The following is a 13,977-nucleotide window of genomic DNA, read 5'->3' on the forward strand; positions in this document are numbered from 1 at the left end:
ATATTGAGGACGAGTTGATGAAGACTACTAGTAGCAACAATAACAACAAAAACACTTGGAAAAACAAGAGGAACGATAATCCTTCTTCTTCGTCCTACAAGCCCAACAATGCTACCAACAACATTAAACTTAATGATGTGTTGGCTCTTAATGCTCCCACTCAAAGATTCCAAAGGAAAAGGAGGGTTTATACACCTTTGGGAATGAGCTATGACACTGCTTTTGATCTCCTGCACAGTCAAGGATTGATCATGCCTATTGGACCGTTTCCGGAGCCCGGGCTTGAGAAGAGAACTGATATCTATGACCCCAATGCTCATTGCAAATTTCACCAAGGCAAAGGTCATACTATTGAGCAATGCTAGAAGTTAAAGGATGCAATTCAAGACATGATTGATGCTAATTAGCTTCCTGTTCCTCCAGGGTCTAAGAAGCCTAATATTCAAACAGGTCCTTTTTCTGATGCTTTGGTTATCATAGAAGATGAAGTCTCCTTTGATCTGTCACTACTCATCCAATCTGTGGATGAACCTCTACCAGAAGTTGTTTTTTTGTTTCAAACTATGAAGAAGTGAATGTAATTTGGGATAGTGACGATGAAGACGTATATCTCAAAGACATAGCCTGTTCATCTCTTGGCGCTGTCAACCATGAAGATAGCAAAGATGTTTTTGGGGACCTTGAGGTTAAGGTTCTCACCAGGAATGGAAGGTTACATCAACATAATCCACCTCCACCGCAAGCACAACCAATAGTTGATCCTATCGACCCTGTAAGCAATGATGTGATCAAACAACTACAAAAGACTAAGGTGGAAATGAATGTTTGGTAGCTTTTGGCTACCTCCCATGAGCATCGAAAGGTTGTGATGAATGCTCTGGTGAAGATAGAAGTTGATAGTGATATGACTCCTCAAGGGCTAGTCAGTTTTCTCACTATTGAATTACCAAGTACTAACGATTTGATTTCCTTTTCTGATAAGGATTTACCCCCGGAAAGGGATCAACATAACAAGGCCTTACACCTCACTGTGGTGTGTAGGCAGATGAATTTTCCTATGAGCCTAGTTGATAGTGGCTCTGCAATCAATGTATGCCCGCTACGCACTGCAAAGAAGTTGGGCATAAAAGATGAAGAATTGATTCCCTCTACTCAAGGGATTCGTGCTTATGATAATACTCGCCGTCAAGCCGTGGCTACTATCACATTGAATATCACTACTGAAGCCATTGAACGTCGCACCAAGTTTCAAGTGGTGGACATTAAGGCTTCTTTCAATCTGTTATTAGGACGCCCTTGGCTTCATGAGCTAAAGGCGATCCCATCATCACTACACCAAAAGGTCAAAGCTATAGTAGGAGGGGTCCCAATCACCATTGATGCCTCTCCTATGCGTATCCAGGTTATTGACACTCACATTGTCCATGTCGAGCATGATGAGGATCTCTAGGGTTTTTCTCTAGAAGACGTTCTCATGATCGAAGAAGAGGAGAAGTGTCATCTCGACTTCGATCCCTATTCGAATATCAACGTTAATGCAATTATGAAGAAGCAAGGGCATTTCCCTGGAATGACCCTTGGACTCAGAAAGAAAATGGTTGGCTGAACTTTGAGGCTATCTTGGTGCACCCAAAAAGGACACATTTGGCTTGGGATTCAAGCCAACAAAAGAAGACATGAAGCAAGCTGTGATCAAGATGGTTGCTCACAACAGAGCTCGTAATACAAACAAAGAGATGTCTATTAGTCCTTATCCGCTCACTCTTAATGGCCAATACATCAAGGAAGGGGAGAATTTCCCATGCTATGAATTTCCTGAGCCTTTCAACTACAATGGGAAACGTGAGCCAAGGTTTGAGGTGTTTATGGATTGTGATTTCATCGACAAAGGTGATGTGTTCTTAAAAGTTGGGGAACCAACTAGTCCAGGCCCTAATGATATGAATATTAGTCTTTTTTCGAGATGGAAAAGAATGAACCTAAGCACGTCGACAATGATAATTTTGAGCTCATTCAAGCTATCATGTCGAGCAAAGATTTTGACCCCTCTAAGTTGGTTGTCCCAGCTGATGATGTTCTAAAGGGTTGGCGCAAATCAGTGAAGATCACTACGCCGAGTTGAGAAAAGCTGGAAGTGACCACTGGCGAAGGCCCTATGTTTGATGAATCTGAATCGTCTGAGTCCGAGTCCGAGTGTGAATATGTTAATGAGCCTGTAGGATCTAAGGTCGACCCCCTTTCTGCTATTGAGTCTTTTTCAGTAGTTCATCCTAGTGTTGAGCCTCTTGTCGAGTCTCCTCCCTATATCCCAAATAATTCTAGCGAGGTCACAGCTGACCTCGCCCTCTTTGATGTAATGTTTAATGAATTCAATAAGATGAGTACCTTTGCTTACGATGCGAGTCATTCCCCTAACCCTTATCAATATTGCTTTGCTAATGATAAAAATGACAAAGAAATAATAAAAGCAATGAAAGAACATGAAAATAAAACTGCAATTATTGAAGATACAAAAACAGTTAATATTTCCAATGATACGACACTCAAAGAAGTTAAAATTGGATTAACACTAAGTCAAGACGAACGCAAAGAGCTAATTAACTTGCTTAGTTAATTTTTTAATATATTTTCTTGGTCATACCAAGATATGCCAGGTATTGACAGGGATATAGATCAGCATACGATACCACTCATTCCAAGTATGAAGCCTGTCAAACAAAAACTACACCATATGAAACCGGATGTGGCTCTCAAAATCAAGGAAGAAATCAAAAAACAACTAGCTGCAAGTTTCATCAAAGTATCCAAGTACCCAGAGTGGATAGCTAATGTGGTTCCAGTCCCAAAGAAAGATGGAAGGGTCAGAATGTGTGTTGATTACAGGGATCTCAACAAGGCAAGCCCAAAGGATGGGTTCCCTCTACCTCACATTGACATTCTGGTCGACAACACAGCAAACCATGCACTCCTCTCCTTCATGGACAGCTACGCTGGATATAATCAAGTACTGATGGTCGAGGAAGACATGGAGAAAACCACATTCATTACACAATGGGGGTACATATTGCTATACGATAATGCCATTCGGGTTAAAAAACGCGGGTGCCGCCTACCAAAGAGCAGCCATAGCATTGTTACCTGATATGATGCATAAAGAGGTGGAGGTTTATGTTGATGATATGATTGTCAAGTCAAAAGATCATCCAGGCCACATCATTGCACTTCGCAAATTCTTTGAACGACTCCACAAATACAACATGAGATTGAATTCAGCAAAGTGTGCATTCAGAGTTACATCAGGCAAACTCCTTGGCTATGTGATCAGTTCTTGGCTATGTGATCAGTTCCCACAAAAGTCAAGGCAATCATGGCCATGCCACCACCCAAGACCGAGAAAGAGATTAGAGGTTTTATCGGATGGTTGCAATATATAAGTAGGTTCATATCAAAACTCACTGCGATGTGTGAACCTATATTAAAAAAAATAAAGAAGAATGTTCCAGTTACATAGGATGAAGACTGCCAAAAAGCTTTCAACAAGATCAAAGATTACCTGGCAAATCCACTCGTGCTAGCGCCAGCAATACCTGACTTTCCTCTTAGACTCCACCTTATGGTCACAAGAGAAACGATGGGAGCAATGCTAGCACAAGAGATCGAAAGCAAAGAGAATGCAATCTACTATTTGAGTAAGAAACTTCAAGGTTATGAGATCCGGTACATGCCACTTGAAAAGTTGTGTCTCGTACTCGTGTGACTGCATAGAAATTAAGACATTTTATGCTCACTCATACAGTGCATGTCGTATCAAAGATGGATCCTCTCAAGTACTTGTTCGAGAAGGCAACGCTCAATGGAAGATTATCAAGGTGGATAGTCAACCTTGCTCAGTTTGATTTGAAATTCGTACCACAAAAGGCCATCAAAGGTTCTGTAGTTTCTGATTTCTTAGCAGATTTCCCACTAGAAGAAGTTAAGAAAGAAGAAGAAGAGTATGATTTCCCTGACAGAGATCTACTCATGACCGAAGATGATAGCTAGACGCTCTATTTTAATGGAGCTTCGAACCAAAAGAGTTATGGTGTAGGAGTCTTGCTCGTATCACCTAACGAAGAGCACATTCCTATTTCCATAATGCTCAATTTTGATGTCACCAACAACTCTGCAGAGTAAGTAATAAAGTACATTAGTAAAAAGAAAATGGGAAGTAATATCAAGAATCTACGACGACTCATCACTAATCATCAACTAGATCTCTAAGAGATGGAAAGTGAGAAGTGAAAGTCTCGCTACGTATCAAGCTCATCTGAAAACTCTCACGGAGCAGCTAGATGAATTGGAATACACATAACTTGCCTAGAGAAGAGAATCAGTTTGCCGACGCACTAGCTAAGTTTGCATCGATGGTGCGAATTCCAAGAGACACAATCAGAATGCCATTGACCATAGAAAGAAGATATGAGCCGGCGTATGTGATAAGTGCCAAATATGTCACTATTTTTTAGGAGTTTCTAGATAGTTTTTCATAGTTTTGATGTCTTATTACTTGGATTTAATAACGTTTTATTACATTTGTCATGTTTGCATGTGAAATATCGTTATTGCTCAATTTTGGATTTTCTTGCATATTTTGGTTGCTTATTGCATTAGATAAAACTTTATTAATGTGTTCTTATGTTTAGGAACACTTGGATAAGTTCATTGTTCAAGATTGAAGAAATATAATACATAAAAGAACAAGTAAAGAAGAAGTGTGCACTTGATTTGCAAAGGTTGAACTTCAAATGCCTATATCTTTTGATCTATAAAACATTTTGGAGTGATTCCAATTGGAGATGAAATAGTATCTTGAGAGCTTTCCAACGACAGGTCATATGCTCAATTCCGATGTAAAACGAGGGAGTTATGTTTGTTTGAAGCTGAGCAGTTTTGTCTAGCACGTAGGAGCGAGCGTGCAGCCTAAGAGGAGCGCCCGCTCCAAACTTTCTGGAACGATTCTGCCTCTTTTTTCTGCAACTAGGAGCGCCGTGGACAACCTTTGAAGCGCCCGCTCCTATACATGCTGCTCGACTTTTTGCGGAGCTTCCTAGGCAATTTAGTAAGGAGTATAAATAGATTTTTTGCTCATTTTAGAGAGAGGAATTCATATTTTCAGTTTTTTTAGATTAGTTTTAGGTTTTTAGAGAGAGAAACTCTTAAATTTTGGAGAGAGAAAGTGAGAAACACAATGGTTTTCATAGATTTTGGATAATCAAAAGAAGAATTTGATGATTTGAAGATCTCCATCTTATATTAATGAGCATGCTTACTCTCTTTTCTCTTTATGCTTTCTTTAATTGCTTTGTTAATCATGTTTGAGTAGATTTCCTTCTATTAGGTGTTGAGTGAAGCTTTGTAATGGTTAATTGAGTTATTTGAGATAAATTTGATGATAATTGTGTGATTAAATTGATTGAATTGATGATGGCATGTTGTTTGTTTTAGATTGGATTGATCTCCCATGATAGCAAACTTAATTGCATATTAGTTCTAGTTTGACAAGGGATTGTGAATTAGAATTGTTATATTTGATTGCATTTTGGGTAAATTTTGCTCTTGAGTGTAATTAATTCCCATTTTAATTCTTTCTTTGCATGATTAATTATCAAATAGATTCTCATTAACTTGTTAATTGTTCAAAGTGGATCTTTACGCTAGTAGACTTTATAATATTTTGTTCTTTATATGTGTGTTAGTGTAGTTGTAGTGTTGACTATCCATAAACCGACTTCGGCGTAGCTTAAGCATTAGATTGAGAACAATCTAACATTACCGTTCCTTGTGGTTTGACTCCGAACTTACCACTAGACTTGTTTAGGGGTTAGTTTAGGATTATAATAAATTTTGTTTGGTCGTGAGAAGGTTAGTCAACGACCTAATTTCCCCGCGTTCAGTATGTTCATGCACTTGATGATGAACAAGAATCACAAGAAGAAGATGAAGAGCCATGGTATACAGATACCCTTAATTATGTAACAAAGGGAGAATACCCTCCTAACACTGACAAAAGGGCACGCCGTGCTTTGAGGCACCTTGCCTCATAGTATGTGCTCATCAGGGGAGAACTCCACAAAAGGACCGCACAAGGGAGAAACCTCTCATGCATAGCTAAGAAAGAAGCGCACAAAACCATGGAAAATCTTCATGCCGGAATATGTGGAATGCATATGAATGCTAAAATGTTAGTCCAAAAAATTCAACGACAAGGTTATTATTGGACTACCATGGAGAGAGATTGTCACGAATATGTCAAGAAATGCATGAAGTGTCAGGTATACGCAAATTTACAGCACGTTGCACCTTCGCTTCTCTACATATACACTTCTCCATGGCCTTTCTCTACTTGGGGATCGACATCATTAGGAAGATAACGCCACCAGGACAAGGGGACATGAGTTTATTCTTGTAGCAATCAACTAATTCACCAAATGGATCGAAGCTGCTTCATATGCTAAACTTACGGCAAAACATGTAGCTCAATTCATCGAGAAAAACATCATATGCCACTACGGTGTACCACATGAAATGATCAGTGATAATGGGACACATTTCCAAGCTGAGTGCGCAGAACTATTGCAGAAATATCATATCAAACATCACATATCATCACCCTACAGACCACAAATGAATGGTGCGGTAGAATCGGCCAATAAGAATGTGAAGACTATCATCAAAAAGATGATGGAAAATACAAGGATTGGCCAAGCAAGCTACATTTTTCCCTTTGGGGTTATCGAACTTCCGTTCGTACATCAACGGGGGCTACCCCTTTCTCTTTAGTCTATGGAGTTGAAGCCGTACAACCAATAGAGCTTGAAATTCCTTCTCTACAAAGCGCGTTGGAAAGCCAACTAGATGAAGTTGACTGGATTAGAGCGAGATATGATGAACTAGTCTTACTCGACGAAAAACACTTGGCAGCTTTGCATCATGTCCAAACCTACCAACAGCGTATGGCACGACATTTCAATAAAAAAGTCAAGACTAGGAATATTAAAGAAGGTCATTTAGTGCTTAAGGAACTTCGCAAAAATTTGTTAGATACAAGAGGAAAATTTAGACTAAATTGGTCAAGTCCATATATTGTCAAGTCCATCTTGTCGGGCGAAGCGGCACAATTAGTAGACATGGATGGCAACGGATTCCATAACTTAACCAACTTGGATCAACTCAAGAAAATTAATGCCTAGTTGCATGAGTTCATAACCCGATAGAGCTACGTTTGTCCTGATTCCTTTTTAAGGATACGTACGCAACCCTTCAAGGGGACCCGGCCACTTTAAAATTAAAAATCCCTCCTTCGTCGCCAAATACAGCACACAAGGCAGTAGAATGCGCAGCAGCAAACACAACGCCACGGCAGAAAGCACCGTGCCACGGCAGAATTCACCGCGACACGGTAGAACCACCACGACGCAGTGCAGCAAACGACAGTTTTGGGGTTCTTGCAGTTATCGCACCATGGCAAATCACACCGCGACGCGGCAACAACACCGTGTCACGGTGATCAATCTGGCAATATATAGTGCAGCAGAAGCTCCATGTCACGGGAGTATTACCATGTCACGGTACTTGCCACCGTGACGCGGCAGATGTACCTTGGCACAACAGAGTGTTTTGCAGGATTTTGCTATTTTTTTTATTAATTTAATTGTTGTACGATTATTTTTTTCAACGATTATTATTATTCTTCCATTGCGCCCAACTCCTTGACTCAGATAAATAATAATAAAAATAAAATGTCATTCTAAGTGTAGACACCCAAAAGTGTCTCCCCAAAACCAAACCCGGTGATGAATAGTGTGGAAGGTCTAGTGTTGCGGTTAGTTTTTATTTCTCTTCTTTCTCTCTGTTTCCGAAAACCTATTTTATGAAAACAGCCAATCTAGTTTAATTTGGTCCATGGAAAGGGTCCAATAATAGTGTAGTTGGATTGGGCTAGAAGAGAGCTTTCCAACGATATATTATAAGCCCAATTCCGATGAATAATGAGGAAGTTATGGCCAAAATACTAAACTGGGCCCGATTTGACTTTTATATGCGGCCCAATGATCTAGAGGAGGGCTCATTATGATTTATGATTCCTAATGCAATTAGGATTGATTATAGTCTTTTAGAATCTTCTAGAAGGTTCTTTTGAATCCTAATGTGATTAGCATTGATAAATGAGTTTTATAAGTCTTATTTAGAATAAAAGAAGTGTTTTAAATAAAATTACAGTTTTATCCCTCGTTCGCTGAATTTTATCATAAATAGGAAAACGTGTGGAAAAATTGTCTGCAGTGCCGCACTACAGGTTTTCGCCTGGCGACAGGCCTGTCGCGCGGCGACACACCTGTCACTCGGCGACAGCATCGTGTTTTATTCCTTTTCGAACTCCGGTTCCTTTTTTATCATATCTGGATTGTTTTCATTATAAATAGCGTCCTTAAACCTCCGTTTTCAATCATCAATTCTCATCTACAATCTACAATCAATCATCTTCTCTTTCTTTCTCTCTATTCTTTTTCTAAACCTTCCCTCTTACAAAATTCCTCATACATTGGATCTAGACACACCTAGCCAAGTTCGAAGTTGCCTTCGCCCTAGACGTGAAAGGTTTGATATTTCTGAGGGTTTGGTCCCTAATCTCTATTTCAATTATTTAATTTAATTGTTTGATTTTATACTTTTCCTTGAAGTTACTAACGTGTGTATTTTGTTATTAGAAAGAGGTACGAGGCATCCAAGTAAGTGCTTTAATTGTTTAATTGATATTTTGATATAGAAATCATGTTAAGATTGTTATTTTGGTTCCTAGTATCATGTTAGGATGCTTTACTTAGTATGATATTTAGGGTGATTTGCTTATATCAATTATGATTTCTAGGATGCTTCCTATTTTCTTTCCTAATAGTATGTTAGTATCATGTTAGGGCTAAACCTTTGATTTTTATTGCTTAGTGACATGTTAGGGTTTGTTATTAATCTTGTTAGTATCATGCCTAGGATCTTGCTAATATTTTTATGCTTTATGCGTTAACATGATTGTTTTAATAATGATTGTTATTATGATTATGATTATAATTATGATGATCATTATTATGTTGCTTGATATATTTTATTATTGTTGTTGCTTGATCACGCCTTTTATGCGTGTTTAAAGGGAATTTGTACTTGTAATCATGCTTAATAAGATAATTAATAATCTTGTTTTGGCTAATATGATTATAATTCAAGTGATTGCCAATAATAGTTTTATTTGTGCATTAAAGTTCAACCAACATAGATAAACAGGTTTAGGGTAAACCTATTGGTTGTATGTTAGTCAGAAAGCGCACATGAATACGAGTAGAATAAAGTATAGGCCTATTTTTAGGGCAGGTTCAATCTCTTTTAGGTTGGATTTGTACCTTCATCCCCGAACACCAGTCTTGGTTCCAGACCTATTGGAGTTGACAATCTCATGGATCGTTAAGGGGTGTAACCTTCACCCTGTGAACGGTTTACAAGTTCCTAAAACTTGTTGGAGACTCTTTTTCTCTAGCTTCCTTCCCTTTGGACGACACCATGCTTAAGTGTATGATCACAGTGGGGCTCAAGTTTGGGATGGCTTGAAATATTCCCTACACTAAGTTTTAATTGAGGCAAAAATAAATATGCTATTATTAATAAATTAAGTGTCGCTACAATTATTGGCATCATACGCCTTATTTAAAATTAAAAAATTAAATCATAAAAGCAAAGAAATATTGGTCTAATCCTTCTTAGCCTTAGGAATCTCTTTATTCTTTTCAACTAGGTCGGCCTCCACCATTAGTGTATCTTTTGTAGCTCGAACCGTCACACCTCTAGTTGAGCTTTCACCCTTTTCACCCCTTTTATAGTTCTTAGGTTTTTTTCCCTATAAACCATCTTTTCTTTACCCTTTCCTTTCACATAACTCTTCTTATTAGGCATAATAGGAGTCTTAAACTCAATTCCTTGTGTTCTCGGACAAAGACGATCTTTAGGAGGTGGCTTCTTACTTCCAAGTCGTTCCTTCACATCACCATCAAACTTACGCGATCCAACTCGTTCCCTCCTACTTTGAGGATTTAACCATGATTTGTATGCACTAGATAAGGGGGGAGGAGGTTGGTTACTCCCAGTTTTGGTCCACATAGGCCTTCCAATCCAATATGTCTCATACTTATGAACATTACTTTCATGCAATGATACTTCACGAGGGCTATCATTATAGCGTGGAACTACCTATTCAAGTCCAAATTGTCGCATCAATCGAGAAGGGCAATAAAAAGTCAATTTTGAGAGACTAGGAAAATGACAATACAGGGTATCATTCGTCCCAACCATCCTAGTAAGCCTCCACTAAGGCACCACCCATCGAATCGAAAATTCTCTCTTTGCAAAGAACAACTTCCAATCACCATAAGACATGTTTGTAGAGTAGTTTTTCTTCTACGAACTAGATCATTGGGACCATATTTTTCAATATCGTCGGGGGCTTCAAAGAGTTCCAAACGCTCCATCAACAAAACCTGCGAAAAAAAAATCGCAGATAGTCAGTCAGTAAAAAACAAAAAGCGCCGTGACACGGGAGTCACTGTCGTGACACGGCAAACAGTTACCGCAACGTGGAAAAATATACCGTGACACGGTGCCTACCAGGTGTCACGGTGTTAACGCAGAATATTATTTTACCTGCAACAGTACTCAAAAGCCCTTCCTGACGGCTTTCTGGTCAGATTTTTCTTCATCGAGACCACTCAGGGTTTCTCCAACGCAAGTAGGCATAAGGGATCTTCCAAATTCAACATGTTCAAGCACAGATGCTAAACTAGCATATCCTACTCTAGCTTTTGCAAATAAAAGCTTGCTAAACATGCAAAAAATATAAGCTCTCCTACGGTATACATGGTGTGACTCAGAGACAGGACGATTGAAATATAAATTTGCAAGCTTTTCTAGATCTACCTCGTTACCACACATAATTTTATTTAAATCTGGATCTTTCATATTTAGATGACGCTCAAAATCCTGGTAATAATATTCATGTAGAGTAGGCATTACAACGAGAACTCTAGCAGGGAAGCCAAAGATAGCACCAAATTCCTCCGACAGAGGACATATCTCATCATAATCGAACTTGAAACAATGGGTTTCCGGACTCCAATAGTCTAAGGCTGCTCTCAGAAAATCATGTTCAATTGCTACATGCCTTAATGCTAATAAACCTCTGACATGGAATAATTCTAGCTCTCTTTTCTCTGCATTGGTCAAGGAATACGACCAATCACGAAATGTATTATCAAAATTCTAAGACTTTATTATTGAAATATGAAATTCTAGTTATTTTATGTTTCGTAATTATGCATATCACGAATTAATTGGTCGTAATTTATAGCCAAAAGAGTTCAGAAACGCAAAAAATTTATCCAGTTGCACACGCGAATGCACCGCGAAATTATTTGCGCACCTCGACATGACAGGAAATACCGTGTCACGGGACAAAGCGCCGGGACGCGACAATGTCTACCGTGACATGGTACAGGCCCACGTGTCACGGTGGCTACGCGTTATTTTCTTTTATCCTTGACCTTGACCTATTTTTTCCGGATTTTTCTTTTGGTTTTCCTTAATCGCTTATTCTTCAAACTCTTTTTTTGAGAGTTATATTCCTAATAAAATTCTCCCTTTATTTTAACTTTTATTTTCCTTTTATTTTTGAGGAAATTGTAAAACTTGTCCCATTTTTTATTTTATTTTTATTTTTAGGGAAGTTGGAAAACTTGTCCCATTTTTTATTTTCTTTAATTTTTGGGGAAGTTGTAAAACTTGTCCCATTTTTTATTTCTATTTTTATTTTTGGGGAAGTTGTAAAACTAGTCCCATTTCTCTTATTTCTTTTTATTTTTAGGGAAGTTGTAAAACTTTTTTCCATCCCTCTTTTCGTCTTTTTTCTTTTGGGAGAAGCTCGGTATCCTCCACTTACGAAAAAATAACGGTTTTTTTTCGCGTCATAAATACACAATCACACACAAACAGTCACAGGCACACATTAACATACACATTAATCGAATAAATAAAGTGTCAAATACAGAGAGTGTGAATAAAATGAACAAGAATGGGTCATGATACATAAATAGTGTCAATGTACATAATAAAACCCTCGATAAAAAATCTCCAGATCTTGAAGAATTAGGATCAGTGTCATCACGAGACTGCGAGTAAGGGAATAGCGGACCAAAAAGGCCCTCTATCATCCGAGTACCAGGAGTAATGTCCCTACTAGTCCCCACAACTCCAGTAGAAGACATAGTTAAGGCAGGTCCTGTCTAGCTGGTAAAATGCGTAGGCTGACTCCAAGATGTAGGCATCGTCGGTGGAGGCATCGTCCTAGACAATGGAACCGAAAATAAGTCCTGATCAACGGGAGTAATGATCGGCCTAAACTCAGGCTGTGAAGGCTGGAATGGCTGGGAAGACAGAGGAAGCTACTACTAGGTTTGAAAGTGCTGGAACGGCTGAGAAGACTGAGGCTACTTCTACTGAGTCTGAAACTCCTGAAATGGCTGAGAAGACTGAGGCTGCTACCACTGGGTCTGAGAATGCCGACGAATCTTAGGGGATCGTCTGCGGCGACTAGGCTCCCCCTCGTCCGAGCCTCTATGCCTCGAGCACGAACGAGAGCTCCGTCGCCTCCGTCGCTCCTGAAATACACAAAATGAAAAGATATCAGTGGTGTAAGATAAAACAAAAGGTAAACATGGGAAAACAGGCGAACATACCTCGTGAACATCATCTGAACCCCTCCGACAACTCGTACCGCAACGTAGCTTGATGACGCAATATTTTAGAGCATCAACCAGCTTCATTATGCTCATCATATCCGAGTGCGTGACCTGAAAGAAAAAAAAATCAGTAACAAGCAATATTAAGAAGAATGAAAGCTATGTCAGAAAGCTTACTAGCTCGAACTCATCAGGCATGGACACCTGCGCTTGTCTAAAACCCTCTGGTGCATCAACAATATGGTCCTCGACCATACCAATTAGGCCCCGGGTAACGGACGGATTGAGACGGGACCTCGATCTTTCCCCTACGACGAGCAGTCGCCTAAAACATGATCGAATAATCAGGTTATTCGACGGTTTAAACAGGGATTACCATAAAAAAATTCTCAAAAACTTAAACCTCATGAAGCCGGGGTGGAGGAGCCAAGTAAGGGAGCAAGTCTCGTGAGTAGTCGCCGTTTATGCGCACAAGCTCTCGCCAAGAAAACTGATAGCGCTCTCCTTTGCTCACCAGTGCCTCCAACAAGCGTGAGTGCAACATCGACTCAGGCAGAGACAATGGCCCTACAAAATGGTCAACGCTGTGCTAACGGACTACGCGCTCTCCAAGGTACCAGACAGGACGTGATGTACCAAAGAAGATGGTACGACACGCCGAGCGCTCCAAAGCCTTGGGAAGGTTAGTCAAGCCAGCCCAAGTCGATACTGGATCTCGACCGTGACCTAAAAACCATAAAAGAATGCAGTGAATGTCGAGAAATAACATCAAAAATGAAAGAAGTACACTGTGAAGTCGATCCTTACGCCAACAGTAGTGCTACCCCGACGCAGCAACCCTCGCAAAATCGGTACTGACTCCACTCGAGACTCGCCTCGGTCACGCCAGCTGGCACCGATAGGAAAGTCGTGGACCGCTCCACGACGCTGTCGAGGGGCTAAACCTGGAAAGTACTTATAGAACCATAGCTGCAACAAGAATAATCTCTAAGTACATGAGCTAAACCAGTAAAAGCAAAACACGAAGAAAAAGGATCGTCACCTCTACAACTCTCCAAAGACCATAGACGGTAACAGGGGACTGATCGTTCAGCTGCCTACAGCCATGGTGCAGCGACGAGAGCAGATCAGCATACCCTAAACTAGCCCAACTAAAGGATCCTAT

The sequence above is a fragment of the Chenopodium album genome, chromosome 10 (genome assembly GCF_948465745.1).
Source record: "Chenopodium album chromosome 10, dcCheAlbu1.1, whole genome shotgun sequence".
Lineage (NCBI taxonomy): Eukaryota > Viridiplantae > Streptophyta > Magnoliopsida > Caryophyllales > Amaranthaceae > Chenopodium > Chenopodium album.